Source organism: Ips typographus, linkage group LG14 (genome assembly GCF_016097725.1).
Source record: "Ips typographus isolate SLU linkage group LG14, UJ_Ityp_2.0, whole genome shotgun sequence".
NCBI classification, from domain to species: Eukaryota; Metazoa; Arthropoda; class Insecta; order Coleoptera; family Curculionidae; genus Ips; species Ips typographus.
In genome coordinates, this window is record NC_138435.1 from 4,267,975 (window position 1) to 4,294,547 (window position 26,573).

Consider the following 26,573-nt stretch of genomic DNA (forward strand, 5'->3'; position numbering starts at 1 on the left):
CGGTCCACCAGACTCGAGAGGGTATCTGTAAATTACGTTTAGATGTAGATATTGTAAATAGTATAAGTAAGATGTTAGGGTTAAGATCAATGTATATTTTGGAGAAGTTAAAGGATATAAAAAAAAAAAAAAAAAAAAAAAAAAAAATGGAAGAAAACAAAAAAAGAGAAGGCAAAACAAAAAAAAGAAGTTAAAAAAAAAAAAGAGGGGAAAAAATAATGGAAAAAAAGAGAGGGGGAAAAAGACAAAAAGAATGAAAGAAGGAAAAAAGAGGAAAGAAAAAAAAAAAAAAAAAAAAAGAAAGAAGATTAAAAAAAAAGAGAAAGAGGAAAAAATGAAGGAAAAGGAAGAGGAAACAGGGTTCGGCTTTCCCCGGGAATTTTAGGAGACGTGGAGGTTGGTGGGTTCCCTTGAGAGTGGTTTCGTGAGGATGGTGGGTTATGGACACGGCTTAAGCCCTAAAAAGGGTCAGGTGGCTCAACCTTTCTCGGTATGTCTATGAAGATCTTCCAGGGGTATGGGCAGACCGAGGGCCTTGCAGCCAATATCGTGGGAGGGTCTCGCGAGCGAGTAGATAAGCTCGCACGAGAGAGGTTGCGACTCTCTGATGGGGTGGGCCTACACGACGTCGATGACGGATTCACGGAGGATTTGTCGCGTGGTGAAAATGTCGAAAGGCACCGAGAACCGCCCGGCAGTCCCCCTAATCCAACAGACGATTTTTGGCGGATGCCAGCTCTGCATGTGGCAGAGTTGTCGTCCGCCTTTTTTATGACTCGATTTTCGAAACTGAGGAGCGGTCATGGGGGCGGACGGCGGCTTTGCTTGGGTGCGGAGTCATCGTCCGCCTTTTTTGTGTCTCGTTTTTCGGGAGTAGAGAATCGATGAGCATGCGGGTTGGCCCACAACTGAAGTAGACCGCAATCCAAGACTGCATCTACCTCAACGTGGTTCCCGGGGGAAGGTTTCTGTTCGACTGCTTGCGGTCTTCAGAAACACCAAAAGATGCACGGGGAGTCGGAGCTCCAAGCCCAGTGGGGCAGTCCGACTAGGGAGGCAGTCTCGAAAGCAAACGCAACCGCAGGGGGTCACTATTGTGGTTACGGGTGTGGCGAACCCGAGGTGCCCGGTAGCTAAGCGGCTTTCTTCCTTCTCCCAACCAAACTGAGTTTCGGGCTCGGAAGGTCGTTTTTCCAAAATAATCCCCGCATTCCCATAAAAATTCCCTCCTTCTCAAAAGAGTGGCCAACCTCTTTAAAAATGGCATTTAGAAACATGCAATATGGACAGAAAAATGATGGATTTTCCCCAGGCGGGTCCCGGAGTTTCCGGGGAATCCCGTCCGCTCGCTAACGCGAGCGGCTGCCGCACGGATTATGGGGGCGGCAACTGCATGTAGTAGCGACGACGAGCACGACATCGGCTCTTCGAAAAGAAAAAGAGACGGTCTAGACCTCTCACTGCTGGACATTACGGGCGCTGCAGAAATGCAGAAGCTTAAAAAGGCTCTAAGCAAAACGCCAACAAAGAGGGCAAGAGAGACTTTAAATGTCATTGAGGCTAAGGTGGGTGCACAGCTTTCGGGCTGTATGGAAAGCGTCAAGGAAATTCTTAGCAAGTCCTTAGAAGAGCTGGAGCGACAGAAAACGGCCGAAAAGTCAGGGTCGGAATCGGCGAGCGAGGATTTCCTCTCGCCTATAAGCAATTGGGGCATACTTACAGCCACGAACGCTGTTGAAGAGCAGGGCGAAACCGACGCGTCCTCGGGGCATGGCAGAGACCACCCAGCAAAGACGAGCATCTTGGCGAGGATGCAAAGTTCTCTGCTGGGCAGCACACGAAAGAGCGACAGGCCTAGGCTGGATAGTGAGGGCGCGAAGAGCGTCGGCACGGTCTCAGCAATTAAAGGCAAAACTTCGGGCACAAGCGTTCAACCCAACAAAGGGCTGGCAACCAAGGGCAGTTACGTTAGCGAGTACGAGGGGACCTCCGAGGTGAGCGAACCAATAAGGCGCAACGAGTCAAGCTCAATAAATCAAAACAGGGTCGACGAAGCAATCACTCGTATCGAGAGCAACATCAAGACGGTCTCTGCGGCCACTACTAAGTGGAAATCTGACCTTCCGAGTGTAGGATTTAGCGCAATGCTCTGAGGGTCTGACCGCGATACAGTCGGAACTCGCGACGATCCAGAGAGAACACAGCGCATTGCTGCGACAGTATCTGCTGCAAGTCGCGGAAAATAGAAACTTAAATTTAAGGCTCAAAAGGGTCGAGGAAAGGCTTGACCGCTCTGAAGATATCAGAGGGGAACTTAGGAGGATGTGGGCAGCTATCGACGAGCGCTCCGCAAAAAGCAAAAGTGGAGAACCTTGAAGCGATGAAGAAAAGGCAGTCCAAATCGACTCGCAATAACAAGGTCACTGCAACACAGCAAGACCAAGTAATGGAAACTGCGACTGGAGCTTCCAGCGCAATTTCGGATACTGACTCGCATTCCGACAAGGGCAGTAAATCGACATCGACGTACGCTAAAGTAGCGGCAAAAAGACCAGCCAAGCCGACAAAACCCAGCCTCCCGGCTAGGAAAAACGAGCAGGTGGCAAAGGTGAGAGTATGGCAAACTCCCCCGAAACACCTTAAAAAACTGGAAGTGATAGTCGATAAGTCGATCAGTGAGAATCCGATGGCAGATGCGAAAGAACTGCTAAAAAGGCACAACATTAAGGGACTCACAAACATCCGAGTAACACGCAACGGGGACATAGCAGTTGTTTGCAGAGACGTTGCACAACGCGACGCGGTAGCGAAAGCGTGCGAGGAAAATAGGGTGCAGAAAAGAGTACTTGGTTCTGATTGGCCACTGCTTCGCATTTTGAACTGCGAAAAGGGCGTGTCCGATATGCAGATTAGCAAAGAGCTGGCTGAAGACGATACGGTTGCAGGGGTCATTACGACCTATAAACTGCAATCGGTCATGGAAAGGGTGGTCACAAGAAGGCCGACGAGAAGGGAAGACAGGGAAAGCGTAGTCGTCCAAACTCACCCAGCAGTTTTTAAGGCGCTAATGCGTAAGGGCAGAGTCAACATCGGGCTCGTCTCGAACAGGGTCGAGGAGTACCTGGACATTCCTGTTTGTTATAAATGCAGCCAGTTTGGTCACAAAGCACAAAAGTGCACCAACGATCCGCTGTGTATCAGATGCGGAGAGGCTCATGAAGGCAAAGACTGTAAAAGCGCCAGCGTAAAATGTCCGTCATGCACAAAGGCGAACAAGAAAGACGTGTTGCACACGGCACGAAGCATGGCGTGTCCGTTCGTGCGAAAAGCAGCAGCTGAAGCCAGGCGCCGAAACACGTATAGCGATGGCTAATATTAAGATCCTTCAATGGAACGCAGGCAGGGGTCGTGAAGCAGAGGCAGCAATGAGAGTTTGGGTAGAAAGTAATGACATTCAAATTGTAATGATCCAAGAACCGTACGCAAAAACCGTAGCGTGGCAGGGTTGGAAATGGCACAGGACGGATTTTAGATCGAAAACCGTCACCTGGGTGAAGTCGGACATAGCGGCCACACTCGATGAAAGCCGGTCAACCGGAAATATAACATGGATCACAATTCCAAGCGATAAGGGCACAATAAATATCGTAAATGTGTACGATGAGCCAGCCGGAGCAGGAAAGGCAAGTAAGTGGAACGCAGTTTTTCACGACCTGCAAAGTACCAAGCCAAAGATACTTTTGCTGGCCGGCGACCTTAACGCTAAGAACATGGCGTGGGGCGCAGATAGCGATGACGTCAGAGGGGTGAAAATCATTGACGACTGCTCTTCGGAAGGCATACTTCTGGGAAATGATCCGTCTGCGGGACCGACATTCGTTGGACCAATGGGAAGTAGCTGGGTTGATCTGACTCTGTACAGGGGCTGTCATATCGGGATGTGGGTAGTTCACGAGGATGAAAGTCTGAGTGACCACGCCTACATCTCTTTTAGTTTGCAGATTGGCAGCATTAAAAAGCGTAGTAGCCGGGCGGTCGATTACGCTAGAGCAAACTGGGGCCGCATCGAGGATAAACTTCGCGATTGGCATTTGGGCCCACTCGATGACAGAACTCAGCTGGAAATCGAGGCAGTCAAGCTGCAGACTGTTATGAGCGAGGCGTGTAGGGAAAACATCCCGCGTAAAGTAGTCGTGGAGGGCGAAACCACGTGGTGGAACGCGGAGTTAGCGAAAGCTAGGGCCGACTCGCGTAAGCAAAGGAAAGAATACCAGAACACCAGAGATCCTGATAACAGACACACGAAAGCTCTGGCGTGGAAGGCGGCCAGAACCGTGTACAAAAACCTGGTAAAGAAGGCAAAACAGGCTGCGTTATTAGAAATGATTAGCACGCTTTGCGAAAAAGAGAGCTGGAGCAGGGTGTGGGAGTCCCTGCGAAAGCTGAGCGCTGGAAAAGGGGAAACTGGCATATGGTGTGAAGACGCAACATACACCACAGACAGGGACACCATCGACGAGAATCTGCTTACAAAATATCACCCGCAATGCGACGTGGCTGAACTGGCAAACCTTGAGCTGTGGCAAAAACAAGTGGCGAGGCACCAGGTTTATTTTCTATTTGTAGAGACAGGGCGAATGAAGGGCTGGCAGGGCGCTGCACCTGCGGGCGCCTGCGGCACCAGGATCAACGTTCTGCACGAAAGCACCGCGGAGTAGGCAGTGGCCTCAAGGCCTACCTGTATGGGAAACCATCCACCCGCAATGCGACGTGGCTGAACTGGCAAACCTTGAGCTGTGGCAAAAACAAGTGGCGAGCGACCGCGCCGATTCGACGGCATCATCTGTGGCAACCATCACGGTCTTGGAGGTTAGCGAAACTGTCCGGGCCATGAAAAACGGTAAAGCGTGCGGGGGCGACGCTATACCGAATGAAGCGCTAAAGGCCGCAAATGACGGCATGGCTGATAGGCTAGCGCGGCTTTACACAAAATGTGTGGAGCAAGGTTATTTTCCGAGCATCTGGAAGGTTGCAAAAGTAGTGTGGCTCCCGAAGCCGAAGGGTGGCTACAGACCGATTAGCTTGCTGCCGGCTTTCGGGCGGGTTTTCGACAAAATTCTTGATGCGAGACTCAAAAACTGGATGGAAAGAACAGGCGCGGTCAGCGAAAGACAATACGGTTTTCGCGAGGGCCGGGACACAGTCATGGCAATCAGTAAGATCATGGGGGACATAAAATGTAAGCAGAAAAAGGAGCATTCTATGGTGGTGCTCCTCGATCTCAGTAACGCCTTTAACATGGCCTGGCCGCCTCACGTATACGAAGAGTTGCGGGAAGCAAAGGTGCCTTTGTACTTGCGGAAGGTGGTAGCGTCCTTCATGACGGACAGGAAAATACAGTCGGGCAGAATAAGCATGGACATGAAGAGAGGTTGTCCACAGGGTTCGAGCATGGGCCCAACGCTGTGGATACTTTCGATGCAGAGTTGGTTCAGAGCTTTGGGAGACGAAACAGAGAAAGTGAAAACTCAGGCATACGCAGACGACCAGTGCATCGTTGTGAGCGGTTCATCGGTCAAAAAGATCGAAGCGACCTGGAGCGAGGTCTGGGATAAATGTAGGAAGTGGGAAGTGGCAGCAAAAATGTCATACAACTTGGCAAAAACGGAAATGTTGTTTGTTCCGGCTGGCAGAAAAGTACGAACGCCAGTGATTTCGGTTGGCACGGCCAGGGTCGAGGCGTCGGACAGGATCTCCTACCTGGGAGTTTCGTTGGACTGGCGACTTGACTTCGCTGGTCACATCGCCAAAATTCGGAAAAAGGCTAGCAAGCTGGCTCCGAGATTTAAAGCGCTTTTAAGATCACGAAGTGACTTTACGAAGGACACGGCCAGGGTGATCTACGACCGAGTGGTCCGGCCAGGCTTGCTCTACGGGGCAGAGATTTGGGGCAGTAGAGCGGCAGTTTCGGCGAGCAGAAAACAGCTCCTGATCACGCAGAGGATGTTTTTGCGTTCTCCGGTGCCATGCTACGCAACTACTTCTACTCAGGCTCTCATGGTGATAGCGGGAACAATACCGCTGCACATCGAAGCGGAGCGCATTAATAAGGCGTATGAGGAGCAGCCGCGCGAGTGCAAACTGAAACAAATCGTTTCAAGATGGAACTTTGCGGAACTGCAGACGTTTAGCGACTCTGCCTGCCGCAGAGAAGAGATGTCCAGACACGTCGAGCTGTACGTAGACTACAGTTCAATAAAGCGGGCCACGGCATACGCGCTAAAAGAACAGGGCAACATTATAATAGGGCACTGCGAGGCTTCGGGCACTGGCAACGACACAGTCGGTGGTGAATTAGAGGCCATACAGAAGGGCCTTGAAGTGCTGCAGTTGCAGAACGCACACATCGACGTCTTCTCAGACAGTCGCGAAGCACTTAATCTGGTTGCGAGGGTGAAAACAAACGCCAGTATAGTGGCCAACATACAAGCCAAGCTCCGAGAACTGTTGATTGCTAACTCAGTCACTCTTAATTGGTTGCAGTCGGCAAACAACCCTGCAGACCAAGTACTCAAGCACATACCTCCGTATAGACACACTGAGACGGAGTCCAAAAAAGAGCGAAAACGGAGATGGGAACAGTGGGCCCTCGGAAAATGGCAAATCGAATGGCACTCGTCAGATAAGGGAAGGGAGCTGCATGGGCGCTGCTCCGAGATTGGCACCGATCGCTTGCCACTCACGTTTAAGGGAGTGCAGCTGGCGACCGGACATGGAAACTTTGGTGCATATTTGGATCGCTTTGCCTTGGTCGCGGAGAGCGCAAAATGCAAATGCGGTGAGGTAAACGAAACGCTGCAGCACATCCTTGAGAGTTGTTCTCTGAATAATCGGATCGCGGCGAGGCGCACGCTCGTGCGAAATCAATGGGCTTTTAGAACCGATAGAATCACGGATGCTGACGCAGTAAGGTGCTGGAATGAACTCGCAGATAAAATGCTCGAAAAGGAGACTGAAGACGTCTAGCTGCGTCGCGGCTAGACTCTCAGAGTTGAACTGTAGATAGCGAAAAGTAGACGTATGCTGGCATTGGCATTGGGGCTTTGATCTTGCTCTTGAGACAATTTTCAAAATGGCCACGTGTATATAGTTAGACTTAAGAATTGTACATAGCGATAAGTGTTTTCTTTTTTTTCATTGTAAATAAAGTAAAGGTCCTTCTTTCCCCGCGCGTTTTTGGAGTGCGTTGGGATGGTGGGTTCTTCTTGGTAGTGGTTTTGTTGGTTAGTGGGTGGAACTATGGGGCCAAAGTCGAGAGGCGGGTGGCGTAACCCTTTAAGTCAGAAGTGTCTATTCTGAACCAACTCTGCATCGAAAGTATCCACAGCGTTGGGCCCATGCTCGAACCCTGTGGACAACCTCTCTTCATGTCCATGCTTATTCTGCCCGACTGTATTTTCCTGTCCGTCATGAAGGACGCTACCACCTTCCGCAAGTACAAAGGCACCTTTGCTTCCCGCAACTCTTCGTATACGTGAGGCGGCCAGGCCATGTTAAAGGCGTTACTGAGATCGAGGAGCACCACCATAGAATGCTCCTTTTTCTGCTTACATTTTATGTCCCCCATGATCTTACTGATTGCCATGACTGTGTCCCGGCCCTCGCGAAAACCGTATTGTCTTTCGCTGACCGCGCCTGTTCTTTCCATCCAGTTTTTGAGTCTCGCATCAAGAATTTTGTCGAAAACCCGCCCGAAAGCCGGCAGCAAGCTAATCGGTCTGTAGCCACCCTTCGGCTTCGGGAGCCACACTACTTTTGCAACCTTCCAGATGCTCGGAAAATAACCTTGCTCCACACATTTTGTGTAAAGCCGCGCTAGCCTATCAGCCATGCCGTCATTTGCGGCCTTTAGCGCTTCATTCGGTATAGCGTCGCCCCCGCACGCTTTACCGTTTTTCATGGCCCGGACAGTTTCGCTAACCTCCAAGACCGTGATGGTTGCCACAGATGATGCCGTCGAATCGGCGCGGTCGCTCGCCACTTGTTTTTGCCACAGCTCAAGGTTTGCCAGTTCAGCCACGTTGCATTGCGGGTGGATGGTTTCCCATACAGGTAGGCCTTGAGGCCACTGCCTACTCCGCGGTGCTTTCCTGCAGAACGTTGATCCTGGTGCCGCAGGCGCCCGCAGGTGCAGCGCCCTGCCAGCCCTTCATTCGCCCTGTCTCTACAAATAGAAAATAAACCTGGTGGCCCCGCAGCTGCAACGGCTTCGGGCGTGCGAGTTGGTCTCTTGGGTAAATGTATTCACGCATGATTATTAGATGGGCTGGATATTTAATTTTTAAAGTGCCCCAGCCTAGCCCATCATGCGCTACCACCAGCCGCCTGAGGCTCTTAAAAAATTGGTCGCCTGCAGGAGGCTGCCGATAGAATCCCTGAGGCTCGCTCCCCACGCGCTGTACTATGCACTGGCGTCTATCCCGATGCCCTGGCAGCCTGTGAAGTACGTAGAGGTGGCCTATCACCGCGATGGGTCAATATCCTTCATCAGGGACAAGCACAAAATATCTGTGAAGGAGTACAGAGAGCGCTAGTGCTACGTGGGGCGCTGTAGGAGTGGGCGCAATGCAGTGCGGCATGGCTCCGACGGCAATACTGGCTCCAAATCTGGAGCAGCAGCGCAGCCAGAAGGCAGCATCCAGGAAGGGCCACTGCTGCAGCAGGACTGTAGCACCGAGCACGGCGCCTCTGTCGGCGGCGTCGGCCGAAATGAGGCTCCAAAGAATGCAGACCCAGCCCAGGGCCACCCTAATTGGGAAGGTGCTTCCGTGCAGGATTTTACGCGCGAAGTATTCAAGCTTCTGAAGTGCGTAGCCGATCTTTTTGTTCGGTACAGGAACTGCAGCATCGGACCCAATGACCTGTGCACGTCGCTGAGGTATGTGTTCAGCAATGTGGGCACATTAACAGGCATCTACCGCTACAAGTATAAGGTCAACAGGCAAATCAGGAGGTGCAAGGATGCATGCAGAGGCGGCAATGTGTGGGCTCCCCAGTGGAGAATATGGTGCAGCATGCTCCGCGGATACATTCCCTACCTGGAGCGCTGCCTCGGAAATCTCACTTTGCGGATGGAGGACGGCCGCGTGGACAGGCGCCATATACTGCGAGATGAAGTCCAGGTGGTATGTGGAGAAGGCAACAGCTAAGAAGGCAAAGGAAAGGAATGAGATCCGGAAGCAGAACGGCAAGGTCCTGAGGCTCTACATCAAAAATGAGAAGGCGCGGCAGCGCGACTACATCGCAAGCCCGTTCCTTAAAATAGACGACGCGGTAGGCATATACAGCAGCATCTCGCGGTATCTCCGGGACAGAAGGTCCGAGGGGGCCGATGCTAAGCTATTTGTAGGCCTTCCCGAGCGGAGTGAGGAGAGGCTGCTGAAAGCTGTCCTGAGCAGGCTTAGGAGCTGCGGCTCAAAGGAAAGGCGTGAATTTTACGACACACTCGACACGGCGGAGTACGCACATAGGATCAGGAAAAATCTGCTCACGAAGCGGGCGTTGGGTGATCTTGAAATACATATCAAGAGCGGGGTCAGGTATACGTGCTACTATACGGTTGATGCTGAGGACCAGCTAACCGATGGGTTCCTGGATGCTTATTTGTGGCGCGAGGCCCTCAGACAGGGGCTTTTTCCTGCCTATTTCCGCCTCGACGACCAGCTCGAGGGCAGCATTGCAAAGAGGCTCGCGGAGCGCATCCAGGACTCGAGGGGAGTCCTCTACACATTTGCTTACAAGGGCACACGAAGGAATCTCGATTTGGCCCTGCTGGGCAGGCTGCTGAAGCTGGTTATGGACCCGATTCTCGTGGACTATATTATTTCTAGATGCAACTGCAGGATCACCTACAAGGACATGGAGTTTGTAAACTGCGTGGGCCTCATTGGCGGCCTGGAATTTGCATCGTTCGTTGATGCCTTTTGGTCCCTCTGCCTTGACACTGTTTTGTTCAGGCCGCATGAGATGCTGGTGCGGCATCTAAACCAGGTGTTTGTGCTGGACAGCGGAGGCACGGACAGGAACGCATTCGCTGGAAGCATGGGACGGCGCATGCCTCCCTCGTGTGGCCGTCTCGTGTGCGTCTCTGCGTCCAGCTGGCCATATGTATTTCATATTGGCGGACTCGTGGCAAGCTTTGTCGCCGCGGCCGGCAGTGGCACCGTGGAGCTGCCGGGATCGGGCGCCGGTGGGGATGCCTGTCGCTTTCTCAGGCTGAGCGTGTCGGACGGGGCCGTCGGTGAATTTAAGGCGCAGGTAAAGGCAATAGTGCGCAAAGTCGGCCTTGGCGAACGCCTGCCTCTCGGCCCTCGAGTCCCCGGAAAGCTTTCCCCTGGATGGCGGATCACTCGCGAATCTGGACATTCTGTGCAACAACTACGACGGCACCGAGGTGCGTAGCTTGTACAAAACGGTGAATCACTGCACGACGCCGTTCGGCCAAAGACTCCTCAAACGGTGGCTTATAAATCCCTTGACCAGCGTGGAGAAGATTCTCGCACGGCGGAGCAGAGCGGCCCTTTTCAGCGGCCGTGACCTAGCCGCGCTGACAGAGGCCCTTCAGCGGATCGGCGATGCCGAGAGGTATGCAGGAAGGCTATCCAACCCGAACCCATCTTTTAAAGACCTCCTGTCGTTTATGAGAAGCCTGCAGTCTTGTGGAGCGTTCCTGGAAGGGCTGAGGGAGTTTATCGGCGACAGCGCGGACAGCCTGGTCGGCGCGGCGGTCATATCCGCCCATATCGCGAATCTCGACGGCTTTGTGGAGGGCTTCGGCGCGAAATACACCGTCGGAGACAGCGAGGTTAAGCCCGGAAGCAAGAACGATGAGCTGTCGGGCCTTGCGCAGCGGCGCGGCGAAATAGAGGCCTCCATCGGGAAGTACCTGGCCGATCTCAAGACGCAGCACGGGCTGGATATGCTCACCTACAAGAGCATCAACAAGGATCTCTTCCAGGTGGAGGCGCCTGCCAGCGTCAAGCTGTCCCCAGAGTTCTACGTCGTGTCCTCAACAAAGACATACAGGAGGTATTACTCGCCCGTCCTTAAGGCGCGAGTCACCGATCTTCAGGAGACGGAGGAGCGAATTTTCCAGGCAAAGGGGAACCTGTTTAGAAAGGCTGTGGAATTTATCTTCCCCTACAGAACGGCCATCTATAGCATTATCGGCTTTATTGCGGAGGTGGACTGCTATATCTCCTTTGCAGTATTTAACACAATCGGCGATTCCTGTGTTCCCGAATTTGTCGGGGCGGCAGAGGACCTTGCCGCCAGCGGCTGTCGCAGCCCCATTTTTCCTTCCTTCATAAAGAACGACTTCAGGCCTGCCCGCAGGATAACGCTGATCACCGGCCCAAATATGGGCGGGAAGTCCACCTTCCTGCGCAGCATCTGTCTGAACATAATACTGGCGCAGGTGGGCATGAATGCCACGTGCACACGGCTGCAGATGCCCGTGTTCGACCAGATATTCACGAGGATTGGCGCCTCCGACTCGCTTGCGCGCGGCGAGTCGACCTTCATGATGGAGCTCAACGAGGCCTCACGCATAATGCGGCATGCGACCGGCAGGAGCTTCGTGATCATGGACGAGCTGGGCAGGGGCACGTCGACGGAGGACGGCGATGCGATTGCGCGGGCTGTGCTGAATTACATCAGGGCTGCCGGATGCTACACGCTCTTCAGCACCCACTACCACCGGCTCGTCGCCGAGTACGAGGACGTCGATAAGGCACATGTCGACTGTGCAATCGATGGCGGGGACATAGTATTCCTGTACAAGATAAGGGAGGGCGTGTGCCTCGACTCCCACGGGCTGCACGTTGCGCGGATGGCCGGGGTGCCGGAGGCGGTCATACGGAGGGCGAGCGCAATCCGGGATGGTATTGTGGACAGACAGTGCAGCAAGTAAATTTATTGGAATGATTATTTCTTGGGCCGGTGTTTCCTGCGCGGGCGGCTTCGGGCAGCAATTTCGCCTGCAGTTCGGTCTTTGGCGTCCGCCATGCTGCTGCGGTACGCGGAGGTATTTAAAAGAGATGCCGCCCTGCGCAAGATCGCCAGGATGCGCACCTCGGCGGACTCGGCCGTGCTGGCGCCCCTCTAGCATGCAGATCTACGCCCCACACCGCCATCCACGCTCCCGCCATATTGCCACAAAGCTAGTAAAAAAATTTTACCCTTGCATACCAGGTGGTGAAGCGATGGCCAAAGGCTGGGCTCGATACACAAGGACTGCGGCCCACGCGTATTTTGATGCTTTATAATCTATCTTAGGGATGCAGCGCACGTCGCTCCCCGCTGTGCAAATCCACCCCTTCAGTTGTCGTGCAGTGTGTTCGTAAATAGGCCTGCTGCCAGGGCGTGTATTTAATGTGTTTCATGCTGTTCAAGGACTAGCACTCGAGGACACTCGTTGTTAATGAGCGGCGCCTTTACCACCTCTGAGCCACCGAGCCTGCGGACATCCATACCAGGTCTTCTACTGCCCTCAGCCAGCACAGGCTGGCCTCTTTATCTTGATCATCTCCATGCTATGTTTGCATTCTGGGGCCTTCCCGTCCTCTGGTGAATGGTGAAGTAAAAGCAGCATCTGCCGCAGGCGGCGTGCTGCAGCCAGGCCCGGCCAGTAATTCAATAGGCATCAGGCGTGTATTTTCCGGGCCCGGAGAGCAGCCATAGGCTAGCTTCAGCTAGATGTGCTGGCAGCGCAGAGATGATTAGCCACCTCCAGATACAGATATATCCAGCAGTGCCTATGGACCATACCCGCACACGTGCTGGTCTGCGGCTGTCGCGCATTTTAAATACGGGCAGCATGCCGGGCGCTCCGAGGGCCCGCAGTGGTGACCCTGGTGTCTGCGCATATCCCACGCAGCTGCCAACGGCCTGGATTCCCGCCATTTTCGCCAGCGCCGTACTGGGCGGCATTATTGCTCTAAGTTCGAGACCGGCGACCTCTTTCATCTGCTTCCCAAGCACAGGGGGATCTCCGTTGACTACACGAGCAGCGCTCCCACTATTGCGGTGGCCTCGCCGGCCGTGTTTTCTCTGTTTACCGAGAATTTCGACTACCAGACGCTTGGCGATCTGATGGTCGGGGAGCTGGCGAGTGATCTCCACGACAAGAGGTTCGAGGTGGTCAGGGACTGCGACGTGAGGAATGCCCGCGAAATCCACGCCTGGTGCCGTCGCGGCACCGAGAGCGATAGATTTATGCAGGAAGAGCCCTTTGCCCAGGACGACCAGGCGTACAGCAGAGAGATACTCGCGATGCGCGACCTGTCCAAGTTTACCCAGGACATCCAGAGTATCCTCAGGCAGGACGAGGCTATGCTCGACATGCACTTCAGCAAGCTGCGGGGCGACAGAGAGCTGCGCCTGTCGGGCGCGTTTATTGGGGCGTGCCGCACGACAGAGTGCGGTATTGCAGAGTGTTACCTGTGGGACGCCGCGGCACTTGATGGGGCCGCCTGCGAGGGTCTGAGCTTTCCGGGCGCGGCCCACACGCTTTACGGCCTGGGGGACTTGAAGCTCGGCGGAGACGAGGGCCGCTTCGAGATAATGATCGAGGAGGACTCCTCGGAAATGGGCGGGCACGAGTGCCAGTCCTTCTTCAACAACATGTATAGCCTGCTCCACACCTACATCACATCACCTACGTTTTACGACAACAACCTCGATGATTTGCACAAACAGATCAGCCTTCTCAGAATTGTCTGGAACGCTTCACGGGCTGAGGCCATCGAAGCGTTCGGATATTTCTTTGTCAAAATGCTTGATTTGCAAAACTTGGAAGATTCCCTTTCAAAAGCGAGCGTATTCTTCAGCATCCTGTCGGCATGTATCGTCAACAGACAGGATGAAGAACTGCTTATGGAAACAATATATAACAATATTTATAACATGGATTACGAACTTAAGGTTCAGATCCTTTTCAATTACGGATTTTTATTCGTACAAAACGGAATCATCGACAAGAGCGTTGTTAAACGGTATAACAAGATGTACAAAGCTAATGCGCTATAGCGTGCTAGAATAAAGTGTTCTTCGTATACTTGGGCAGGCCTTTTTGGCGGGGTGGGCTCCTTCTTTTTATCTCGGCGTGGGTGCGCCTGCCTGTCGCACGTCTGCAGCGGGCGGAGGGAACAACGCCTGGGCAGAGCCCCGGCTGGCGCCATGCACTGAGCTGGTCTTTTAAAATTCAGGTTGTTGGCGTGTAGTTATTTAATTTACTGTTTCTCGCCATCCCTTACACCCCAAATGAGTATAAATGGCTTGTGTGTAGCAATGTCGCAGCCTAAAACGACCCACAACCGAAGCGCATCGGGCGCGAATCCCGGCCGACATATGCCACCCGAGAACACGGGCCATTGCGCCTGTTGTTTTTGCATGCGCTGCCAGCTACGCCGTGTTGTATGGCGGAGGAGTATAAGGCGGGCCATGTCGGTCAAGTCTGCAGCAGACTCGCGGCAGATGCAGTATCGGCGCGCCCCATCTGGCTTGCAGAATACACACCCGCAGATGAACGGCGGCCCCCAGCTGGGAGCCGCGGCGAGCCCTCTTACCCTGCTACAATGGCATCCTGCCTTCACACAGAGCCGTGGTAAATTTTTTACAGGACTGCAGCCAGCGGCCAGCCAAAGCAGCAAGATTCTACGTCCTTTTATGCACTACTGTTGGCGCCCGCGGTCCTCTGTGTACTTAATTTCCCGGTGCTTGGTTGGAATGCCGGGTGGACGGCCGGTCTTGCTGCTTCGGCAATCTATGCCCAGGAATTACTAGCCCCAAAGAATGGCGGCACAAACAAGACGGCAGGACGATGGGAAGGGGCATCCAGACCCGACTGACATAGTCCACACCGGCGGGCTGGACGGCATGTCGGACTATACGGTGTTCCGGCTGCGCTATGCAAATAAGAAAAATCTGCCGGTGCGCCTGCTCAATGGATGGCACATACAAGAGGCGCTCCCCGCGGGCGAGGGCAAGATCTGCCTGGTTGGGAATTACAGAGAAAACATTATAAGAACATCCGCGGTGGTCGGCATCCAGTCCAGCAGGCGTATTATCACTGCCAACGGCGTCTATATCCTCGGAGAAGACAGTAAAGTGCTCGCGAATGGGCTCAAGGGTGGGCTGCACAAGCTATTTGCGGACGGATTTCCAGAGAACTGGAAAGCTGCTGCGCATGAGGCGTTGGTGGGAGGCGGGCCCGCTGGGCACAGTGCCCTGCACGAATCCCACTGCGGAGTCCCGGAGCCAGCCGCTGAGGCCGCAGCTTCGCCCATTTTGGGCCTGGATGCGTGCGAAGCAAAGCACAGCCCAGGGATATTTGACTTTGCTTGCGCAGAGGAGCCTGCGGCGGAGGAGCTTCCAGCGATCAGTTATGACGCAGCAGAGGTGCCTTCTGCGACCGGCTGCGGCGGAGCAGGAGAAATGCAGGACAGTGCCGGGAGGCCGTGTACAGTAGGCGATCTGGAAAGTATGGAGCGTTCGGAGTCCGATAACGTGCCGCTTATTGGCCTGAGCTTCACGGCTGATGATGAATCGGAGAAGTTCGACGATACGCCAAATTATTCATATACCGAGGGGCCTATTATGCTGGATCCGGTGCGCGACATGGCCGGAAGCTCTCTGGCGCGCGTGCCGGCCAAGGAAGGAAGCTTTTGCCTGGAGACCAATGAAAATATTGGCAACTTCAGAGGGAGTTTCTCTATGGCGAGCTCACTCGGCGATGATATTGCCAAAAGCACGCTTAGAGATGCGGCCTTTCCGCCAAAGAGCAGGGCAGAGGCCAATGTGGCTGATCAGGCTATTTTCCAGGAGGCTAGTTGCATTCGAAATACGGATGCTGCTTTGTTGGGCTATTGCGGCTTGGCATTTAACGGCAGCGCAATGGACGATTCTTCCTCTGGCTCTGTACACATCCCCGCCAAAGCTGATATGGAGGGCGAGGCCGTCCATATCAGCTCCATGCCTTTTTACAAGAATAGGTACGGGGAAAGGGCGAGTGCAAGTATGTGTGAGCTGCCTGGGGTGGGCTCTGCGACTCTACAATCCCTGGGAGGCAGTGCTCCGTCCTGCGACTCACGGAGGTGCAGTTATCCCGGATTGGCCATCGATGTGCCAGCAATAAGCGCTGAGGCATTTCTGAGTGAAATGAACGGGATTGTATACGAGGCGGAGAACCAGCCAGAAAACGACGACTGTAGCGCGGGTGGCCCAATGACACGGGAAAGCCCAGCAAATGAGCCGAATGTGCTAGATATAACGGTTGTAAATAACAGCATTGTTATTAAAAAGGAGGCTATGAGCATCGGCGACCCCAGCGCGGCTCAGGAGCCCTCGCATGACTTTCCAGCACAAAAAGCTCCTGAGGAAGCAATAAGCTCCCCCGAGGATCCGATAAGCGGAAGTTGTCCTTGAAAAAAACAAGGAACTTTTTCTTGTAGATGCTGACCAGGGCAGTGCGCAGCCTGCCGAGGAGGCCTGCGTGCTTGTCCATAAAGCTTCGGAAAAGCTTGCGCTCGTCGTCCTCCTTGTAAACAAAGGTCTTGTTCCCGCTGTTCGTGACAGAGAGTGCTGGCGAGTCGTTGATGCCCTCTGTGGAAGTGGAGCCCACCGCATCCTGAAAGTACACATCGACCACCACGGTCGCGACCTCCGTCATTCCCTGGACGTACTTGATTGGGAACTCAGAGAGCGTCTCGTGCAGGATATTCTTGTAGAGTCTTACGCGCGCGGCGTGCATGCGATGGCGGGAGAAGTCAAACTCGGTGCGGTTAATGTCGTTCACAAGGACACGCAGGGAGTCCTTGTCATTATTGTTCTTCGCGATCGGCAGCTCGGCGTCCGCCGTTTCATACGTCTTGAGGATTGCAAGGAGCTGCTGTTCCATGGCCCCAGCTAAATCTTTTACTTTGTGGAGGCGAAAGGAGAGGCACACCAATGAAATTTAATTGCCGACAAATGCGCAAACCAGCAAAGGGCGGCAGATGATAGTTATGCTGGCTGGCGGCGCGAGCACGGAGGTTCAAATGCCGCAAGAAGCGGGCGGCGCATCAAGCGGAGAGCTAATTACCTAGGTGCTGTTTATTCAGGGATGCTCCCTCTGCTCGATGCGTTTTATCAGGCCAACAGTGCAGGCTGGCTGCTGCTCAGGCATGCAAATTGGCTTATAGCTCGTATCGGTGAATCTCCAGGATAGAGGCCAGATTTTGTGACCAAAGATGGATCCGGCATCGGCAGACCAAATAGTGCCGGGTTGTCAGGCTTAGCCGACGCCTAGAGGTGCAATATAGCAACTGGACTCCATATTTGCAAAAACCACTGAGTGCCTGGTTTTATCTAACAGCGATGTGCGCTGCCGCGGCGTGATCCAAAACACCAGCTGCGCGCCGCCATTGGCCGAGATAGTTTTATATTGCGGAAAGGCAGCCTTCCGATGCTCAGGGCGCTGACAGCGGCACTGGCACTTGCCACGCTATGCATCCTTGTGCTTCTCCGGCATCAGAGAAGAAGCGCGGCGAAAAGGGAAAGAGCCGAATCGCTCCGTGATGGAGCGAGCATTAATTGGAAGCCGAAAAAACGCGAGCGCACAGTCTTCGATCTTACACACTATACATATTGTTGCAAAGCGAACTTTTGATTATTAGTTAGGATTTCTTTAGTTATTTGTTGTTACCCCTGTATGTTACGTTGCTTTGTTTACGTTCTACATTCTTTTGTCTGTGTTCTAGAAAATCCTGACTCCGTTGCTTATATAGAGAGAGATTTATGTTATAGCTTAATGAGTGTGAGAGAGAAAGTCAATTTCATGAATATTTGGGAATTTTCTAGAAACCATGGAAGCCTATATAAGCAGCTGAACCAGGCCTGGTTAGTTAGCTGTTGAGTTGATGGTTGTAGTGAAGTCGAAGTTGACAGTTAGCGAGGTTAAAAGTCAGTGTCAGTTTATTGTTTGTAAACAATATACAGTGTTGTGCAAGAAGTGTGTTATTAAGGAGTACGATGGTACATTTGGTGTCAGAAGTGGGATTGGAGAATCGAAGAAGAGATCCAGAGGAAGGCAGAAGCAGAAGGTGTGTTGAATGCCTGTGAGTACACGACAACAAAGCGCCAAAATGGATGAAGGAATGAAACAACTTATGGAGATGATTCAAGCGATGAAAGCAAGTCAGGACCAAAAGTTCGAAGAAATGAAAGCGAGCCAAGACCAAAAGTTCGAAGAAATGAAAGCGAGCCAAGACCAAAAGTTCGAAGAAATGAAAGCAAGCCAAGACCAAATTAAAAACCAGTTTCAACAACAAGATGAAAAATTAGACCGAGTAATAAATGAAATAAAAGGAGAAATGGACAACAGGATGGACATTTTGGAAGAAAAGGTAAATGAGAGGATAAGCGGTATGGAGGAGACCGTTCAGACCTTGCGAGAGGAATTTGACAAACTACAGGAAAAGTCTTCAAAGCCAACCGTAGTCGCCAGTTCTAGTGTCTGCTCAAATATTAAGCCACCAGTTTTCGACGGTAAGACCTCATGGCAGGTTTACAAAAAACAGTTTGAGGCTGCCGCAGAGGCCAACAATTGGACATCAAGTGACAAAGCCACTGCCTTGGTTTTGTCACTTCGAGAAGAAGCACTGGAGGTTTTGCAGACTTTGGACGAGAGCCAGTACAAAAACTACGACGACTTAATCCAACATTTAGAGATGAGATTTGGAAATAAGCACCTAGAACAAGTATACGAAGCTCAGTTGTCTAGTAGGACCCAAAGAAGCACGGAAACACTTCAGCAGTATGAAGCCGACATTGCTCGATTAGTTTGTCTGGCCTATCCAACGGCCTCTCACGACATTAGAGAGCGAATGGCAGTACGGGCTTTTGTGCGAGGTCTTAAAGATTGTGACACAGAGCAAGCAATACGATTAGCGAGATGCCAAACATTGCATGATGCTCTTGCCTACGCTTTGGAGTTTGAGGCGGTCAAGCAAGTATCACGAGGACATACTCGAGTGCGTCAAGTCAGAAGCCTTACACCGGAACCGAAAAACCGATATTCCAATTCAGATCACACACTCACTCAGTCAGACTTGAATCGTCAGCTGGAGACATTTCGAAAAGAACTAATGGGAGCCTTAAATAGAAGAAGTCAGAACAACCGAAACGCTCAAACCACCACGTTTACTCGGTCATTGGAATGCTGGAACTGTGGAGAAAAGGGGCACATTCAATCGCAGTGCCGCAAACCTAGAAGAATGCAAAGACTTCAAGAATATGACTTCCAGGTTGAACACAGAAAGGGACGTTTGCACGGAAACGCGGACGTTGTGTCACGAAGACCTTGTGTGGAAGGTTGCAATCACTGTAAACGTCTGGAGATAGCTGAATTTGGAAAGCCTTGTCGAAGGATCGCTCTGAAAAATGACATCGCATGGGATCGGGAAAACATGGCTGCCGATCAACGAGAAGACCCCGATTTAGGACAGATAATTAACTGGAAAGAGCGTGGAGAAAGACCAAATTGGGAGGAGATTTCCGCTAAGTCTCCAACATTAAAGGGATATTGGGCATTATGGGAGTCCCTTATTATTGATGGAGATTTACTAAAAAGAAAATGGGAAAGTCCGGATGGGAAAGAAGAACGACTACAGGTAGTTCTGCCAAGAAACCGAGTTAGTGACGTACTGAAAGAAGCCCATAATGGAATTGGTGGAGGGCACTTTGGCATCAACAAAACGTTAAATAAAGTTAGGGAAAGGTTCTATTGGCTACAAAGCCGCTCAGATGTAGAAGATTGGTGTCGGCGTTGCGCAGACTGTTTCAGTAGCAAGGGTCCCAAAACTCGGAGCCGAGGATGTATGAAGCAGTATAATGTCGGAGCTCCGTTTGAGAGGATTGCCGTTGATGTAGCTGGACCTTTTCCCAAAACTAATTCCGGAAATCGCTATGTCTTGGTCGCAATGGACTACTTCAGTAAATGGCCAGAAGTGTACGCAATACCAAACCAGGAAGCCGCTACTGTAGCAGAAGTTCTGGTTGACAACTTCTTCTGCAGATTTGGAGTACCGAGCTGCATTCGGATCAAGGGCGTAATTTCGAATCGGCAGTATTCACGGAAGTGTGTGACCGATTGGGAATTAAGAAAACCAGAACTACTCCATTACACCCACAGTCAGACGGAATGGTGGAACGTTTCAACCGGACACTAGACAACTACCTAAGGACAGTCGTCGATAACAATCAGACAGATTGGGATCAGCACATTCCGTTGTTCCTGATGGCTTATCGATCGGCAGTACATGATTCCACTGGCAAAACACCAGCTAGTGTTGTCTTTGGAAGGGAGCTTCGTTTGCCAATGGATCTTCTTTTTGGACGACCGGAAGAACCCCCAGCTTCTTGTGATAGCTATTCAGAAAAATTGGCGCAACGCTTGCACGTGATCCATGAGGAAGTCCGGCAGAAGTTGAAATTTGCAAGCCACCGACTAAAGACAAGATATGACAAAAGGGCCAACAGCAGCGGATTCCAAGCCGGTGATCAGGTCTGGTTATACAATCCTGCTCGAAAGAAATGAAAGTCACCGAAGCTACAGAGGTCATGGGAGGGACCCTACGACGTTATAAAGCGTCTGAACGACGTCGTCTACAGAATACAGCGAGGACATCGGGCGAAAATGAAAATAGTTCACCTGGATCGACTTGCACCTTACCGACCACCCAAAGCTGGTGAAGTTGATGATCGGGACGATCAACTCTAGGAGGGGGGCAGTGTTGCAAAGCGAACTTTTGATTATTAGTTAGGATTTCTTTAGTTATTTGTTGTTACCCCTGTATGTTACGTTGCTTTGTTTACGTTCTACATTCTTTTGTCTGTGTTCTAGAAAATCCTGACTCCGTTGCTTATATAGAGAGAGATTTATGTTATAGCTTAATGAGTGTGAGAGAGAAAGTCAATTTCATGAATATTTGGGAATTTTCTAGAAACCATGGAAGCCTATATAAGCAGCTGAACCAGGCCTGGTTAGTTAGTTGTTGAGTTGATGGTTGTAGTGAAGTCGAAGTTGACAGTTAGCGAGGTTAAAAGTCAGTGTCAGTTTATTGTTTGTAAACAATATACAGTGTTGTGCAAGAAGTGTGTTATTAAGGAGTACGACGGTACAATATGATATTTTAATCATCGGAGGCGGCGCGTCCGGGGCAGGATGTGCCCTCGATGCGGCTGCAAGGGGGCTTAGAGTTGCGCTTATCGAGGCTGGCAATTTCGGCTCGCAGACGAGCTGCAAGAGTACCAAGCTGCTGCACGGAGGGCTGCGGTACCTCGAGAAGGCCGTCTGTGCATTCAGCCTGGCCCAGCTGCTCATGGTCTTTGAGGCCCTTTCTGAGCGGTATGCGGTCATGAGGATTGTGCCATACCTGTCATACACCGTTCCCATAATGGTTCCGATATACAAAAGGCGGCAGCTTCCGTATTACTGGGTGTTGCTCAAACTGTACGACAAGCTGAGCATGGCGCGGTCCATTGGGCGGAGCTACTTAATCAGCCGGGAGGATGCGCTGATGAATTTCGCAAACATGAAAAGCGAGAACCTGGCGGGCGCCATGATATACCATGACGGCATGTTCGACGACGTGCGAACCAACGTCATGCTCATAGTAACCGCGTCATTCTACGGAGCGACTGCTGCTAGCTATGTTGCGCTAGATCGGTTCGCAAAGCGGGCTGACGGTGGGATAGAACATGCAATATGCACGGACAGGCTCACCGGCAGGAAAATTAAGATACGCGCGAGGGGCTACGTCTCGGCCTGTGGTGCGCTCACGGACGACACGAGGTGGAAGGAGGCACCGGGATGTGCAAGGCTGATGTCGCCCAGCGTGGGAACACACGTTGTGTACCCGCCAAGCTACGGCCCCAGGAATATGGGTCTGGTCGATACTAGCACGGCGGATGGGCGTATCATGTTCATCCTCCCCTGGAAGGGCCAAATGTTAGCGGGCTCCACTGAAGCCAGACGACTTCTTGGGGGCGAGCTGGAGCCATCAGAAGGCGAGGTCGAGTTTATCAACCAGGAAATAGAATCGTGCTCCCGGGGCGAGCTGAAGAGGCACGACATCCTGTCTGCCTGGGCAGGTGTGTGCCCGCTGGTAAGCGATCCCAGTGTCCGGCACAGCGAATCTTTGGTGCGTACGTTTAGTATTACTGCCGAAGGCCCAAATTTCATCGCCCTGTCAGGCGGAAAATGGACGACCTACCGGGTGATGGCGCAGAAGTGCATCGACCGGGCTGTTGTGGATTTTCACCTGGAGCCCAAGGAGGTCTGCCTGACCGAGCACATCCGGGTGCTCGGGAGCGAAGACTATGCGAGGGATCTGCACTACACCGTAGCCGACAGCCTGGGTGTAGACACCGCCTATGCCCAGGACCTCTTGGGGCGGTACGGCAGCAGGGCCTTTAAGCTAAAAGCGTACCTGGAGAAGTATCCAGAGAGTATCAGTGAAAAATATCGGTTTAGAGCAGCCGAGGTTATGTACTGCATAGATAATGAGCTGGCCTACACAGTGTACGACGTGCTGAATAACAGGCTCGGCGTCGGGTTTTACGATGTTGCGGAGGCGTACGAGATGGCTGGTAAGGTTAGTGTGCTGATGGCTGAGCGCTTCAAATGGCCGCCAAAGTGCGCCAAGGCGCAGCTAAAGGCTGCTCGGCAGAAATTAGACTGCTTGGGACATAAAATTGTTGCTAAATACAAGAAGACGCAGCCTGCGCCGAGCGGGACACAATGACCGCGCTGACACGCCCACGGCGGGCGGCAAAACAAGGGCGCGCCTTCATCCAATAAATTTACTTGTTCTCCATCGCCTGGGGATCTCTGCACGGCCTCCCCGAAACATGCAGTTTTAAAGCGTTAAATTATCGAGTGGCCGACCCGTGCATCCATGAACAACAACTACATGCAGGGCGTAGCAGCCCTATCTCTGTACTTCATATCATCAGTAGTGGCAATTCTGCTGAACAAGATAATCGTGAGCAGGTATATGTTCAGCATGCACTACTTTCTTATCCTCATCCAGTCTGCCTCGATCGTGCTGGTGATAATGCTGTACTTTGTGGCTGCACGGAAAAGGCCCAACGCGGCCGATATTGGCCGCTGGTGGATAGCCTCGCTCCTGCTCACAACAATGATATTCACAAACGTGAAAGCCGTCTACTACTTCCCTGTGACGCTGTTCACTTTACTTAAAAACCTGTCGATTATACTTACCGCCCTGCTGGAGTTCAGGTTTTTCGGGAAAAAGATTACCACGCTCGCCCTGAGCTCCTACTCTGGCAACATTATCGACCCGGGCGTGTTCCTGGGGTATCTTTGGATGGCAGCAAACATCCTGTCCACCGTGGGGTACATGCTATATCTGCGCAAGCTCATGGTTTTTGACCGCGCCTCCAAGCTTGAATCCGTCCTTTATACTAATTTGCTGAGTATCCCAATACTCGGCGCGCTGTCCTGGGCGTTCGATCCTCCCGGCTTTATGGTTGGAAATGCTACTCTGTGGAGGCTGATCCTTGCCTCCGCAATGTGCGCCTTTTTGACTGCCATTAGCACGAATTTAAGAGGGCCATTAGGATAAAGAAGAGGGAAAAGAGAAGGGAACAAATGGAAGAACTAACAACCGATAACTCGTGGGACAAAGTGTGGGAACTCATTAACAAATGGGGGGTTCGCAGGGGGGAATCCGCACTTAGGACTAGGGACGGTAGGGAGATAGGGACAGGTGAAGAGTGGGATAGGGAGATGATAGAGAAATACCACCAGGATCTGACCGTGGATGAGAAGGACGAATGGGAAATGTACCAACGTACAAGAAGAAAGGGGAGGGCCAACGTCAACTTCGACGTTGACCTCAGGGTGGAAGAACTGGAAGGGGTGATTGCCGGTCTGAAAAAGAAAAAAGCGTGTGGGGACGACAGGATCCCCAATGAGTGTGTGAAGCATGTCTGGGAAGTCTGGGGAGAGGGAATGACGAGAGTGTATGGGGCGTGTTTAGCAAGGGGAGTTTTTCCGCGGGTGTGGAAGGAGGCTAGGGTCAGGTGGCTGCCAAAAAAGAGCGGAGGGCACAGGCCAATCAGCCTGCTACCGACGCTCGGCAAGCTGCTTGACCGGCTGGTCAACGCCAGACTAGTCAATTGGTATGAAAGGGTGGGCTGTCTCAATGAGAGGCAGTTCGGTTTCCGGAGGTCTAGGGACACTTTAATGGCAATAGAGAACATGAGAGAGAAACTGAGGGAATACAAGGAGGCAAACTGGCACGTACTGGTGGTCACGCTGGATCTGAAGAACGCCTTCAACATGGCGTGGCCGCCGTACGTTGACCAGAGGATGAAAGAGGATGGAGTGCCGGGGCTCCTTAGGGAGATAGCCTGGCATTTCTTGAATGAAAGGGTAGTTAAGAGTGGGGACGTGAGTGAAAGGGTAAACAGGGGCTGCCCGCAGGGATCCAGCCTGGGGCCGTCCCTGTGGCTGGTTTGTATGAATGAGTGGCTGGAGATGTTTGATTCGGAGGACGACCGCGGAGCGGTCTATGGGCAGGCATTCGCGGACGACCAGGTGGTACTGGTTGCCGGGGTGTCTGTCAAGGAGATAGAGAAGAGGTGGGAGAGAGTGTGGGAGAGGTGTAGATGGTGGGAGAATAAGGGAAGGATGAAATACAACGAGTGCAAGACGAGAGCGATGTTCATCGAAAACTACGGCCGAATAAGACCTCCGGTAGTTAGGTTGGGAGACGAGAGAGAGGAGTGTAGTGAATGGATTGATCTACTAGGGATCAGGTTTGACAGGAAAGGCATGTTCATTGAGCATGCCAAGTATGTAAGGGAGAAAATGGCAGAGGTCGCCAGCAAGCTGACGGGGCTCTGCAGAAACAAGGGTAGAATGGACAAGGAGAAAGTGAGGGCAATCGCGGAACGAGTGGCGGCACCAGCGGTGCTTTATGGTAGTCAGATCTGGGGGGTTAGAGCGAATGATAGTAGGGTGAAGAGGCATTTGGGGGCGGCGGAGAGGAAGTTTCTGCTGGCCTCCGTCCGATGTTACAGGACGGTGGCTACGGAAACCCTCAGGGTCGTCAATGGCACGCCACCGTGGTACTTGGCGGCCGCCGCCGCTGCCAAATTTAAGGATGAATCAGTGAGAGTAAGGGTGAGAGACAGGGCGACGGAGGACAGGCCATACCCTGGATGGGAGATCTGGACGAGGATGGAGGAGATAGCCAAGGAAGGGGTCAAGGTCGTCTGGGTCGACGCCGGAGTGCATGAGGGATGGACGGGAGTGGGAGTATGGAGTGAGTGTGGTATAGCCTGCAGTTTCTGGGAGAATAGAGACCGGGATAGCCTAAGTGCGGAATTGCTGGGAATAGGGGAAGCGGTGAGGGTTATCGAGAGGATGGGCAGGGGGAAATACGTAATCCATACGGATTGTCTGGCGGCGGTTGAAATGCTAGGCAAGTCAAGCCTCCATAGGGTGGTGGAGAGAGTTAGGAACAGGGTAGCAGGACTGGCATGTATGGGTTTTAGATTGGCGATAGAGTGGAAGGGGAGAGAAAATGTGGGAATTGCCAAGGCCGACAGACTGGCAAGAAGGGCGAAATGGGATGGCGAGCAGAGAAGGTGGGGCGGCATTAGGCTGTGGGAGCGAAAGGGGATCAAACGAGAAATGAGTGAATGGATAAGGAGTGAATGGCAGAGCAGTTGGGACACCTCCACCAAAGGGAGGGAGGTGTACCAACTCTGTAAGGAAGTGGGTTTGGACAGGTTGCCGCTGTCATTCAGGGGCACCCAGCTACTGACTGGCCACGGCGACCTGGCCGCCTACTTGAAGCGAATGGGTTTGAAACAGGACGGTATGTGTGAGTGTGGAAGGGGCGAGGAGGACTCGCGGCATGTAAGAGAGGAGTGTGAGGCAGGGGGTAGAAGGGAAATAAGGGAGCAAATGGGGCAAAGAGGGATAATCTGGGGTAATTTAAAACTTAGAGTGAATGGGAACGAACGGAGAGGATGTAAATAGGGTGAATGAGTGGGGAGAGTTGGCCCTAATGGAGGAGGAGGAAGTAGACGAACCCGGTGAAGGTGGCACGGCGGATCATTGAATATGTACATATAGGCTAGATACATTTTAGATTTTAGTTTTAGGCATTTTGTACATAGTTTAGGCTAGTTCTTAGAATTAAATTGTTATAAAAAAAAAAAAAAAAAAAGGGCCAAAATAAAAATCCGGAAGTGGCAAAAAAAAAAAAAAAAAAAAAAAAAAAAACATGTAGGGAAAAATAATAAAAAAAACAGAAGTGGCAATAATCAAAAAAAAAAAAAAAAAAAACACACAACACAGGTCATGGCTTTCCCCGGTAATTTTAGGAGACGTGGAGGATGGTGGGTTCGCTTGAGAGTGGTTTCGTGTGATGGTTGGTAAAGGATCAGGCTTAAGCCCTAACAAGGGTCAGGAGGCGTCACCTCGCGGTATGCCA

The 26,573-nt window shown here is 52.1% G+C and overlaps 1 long non-coding RNA gene and 1 pseudogene across 1 annotated transcript in view; both read left to right on the forward strand.

Moving 5' to 3' along the window:
- LOC145737435 (uncharacterized) overlaps positions 1-26,573 on the forward strand; it is a 124,177-nt gene that overhangs the window by 17,872 nt on the left and 79,732 nt on the right. The window lies entirely within an intron of this gene.
- Positions 20,019-22,844, forward strand: LOC145737870 (uncharacterized; annotated as a pseudogene).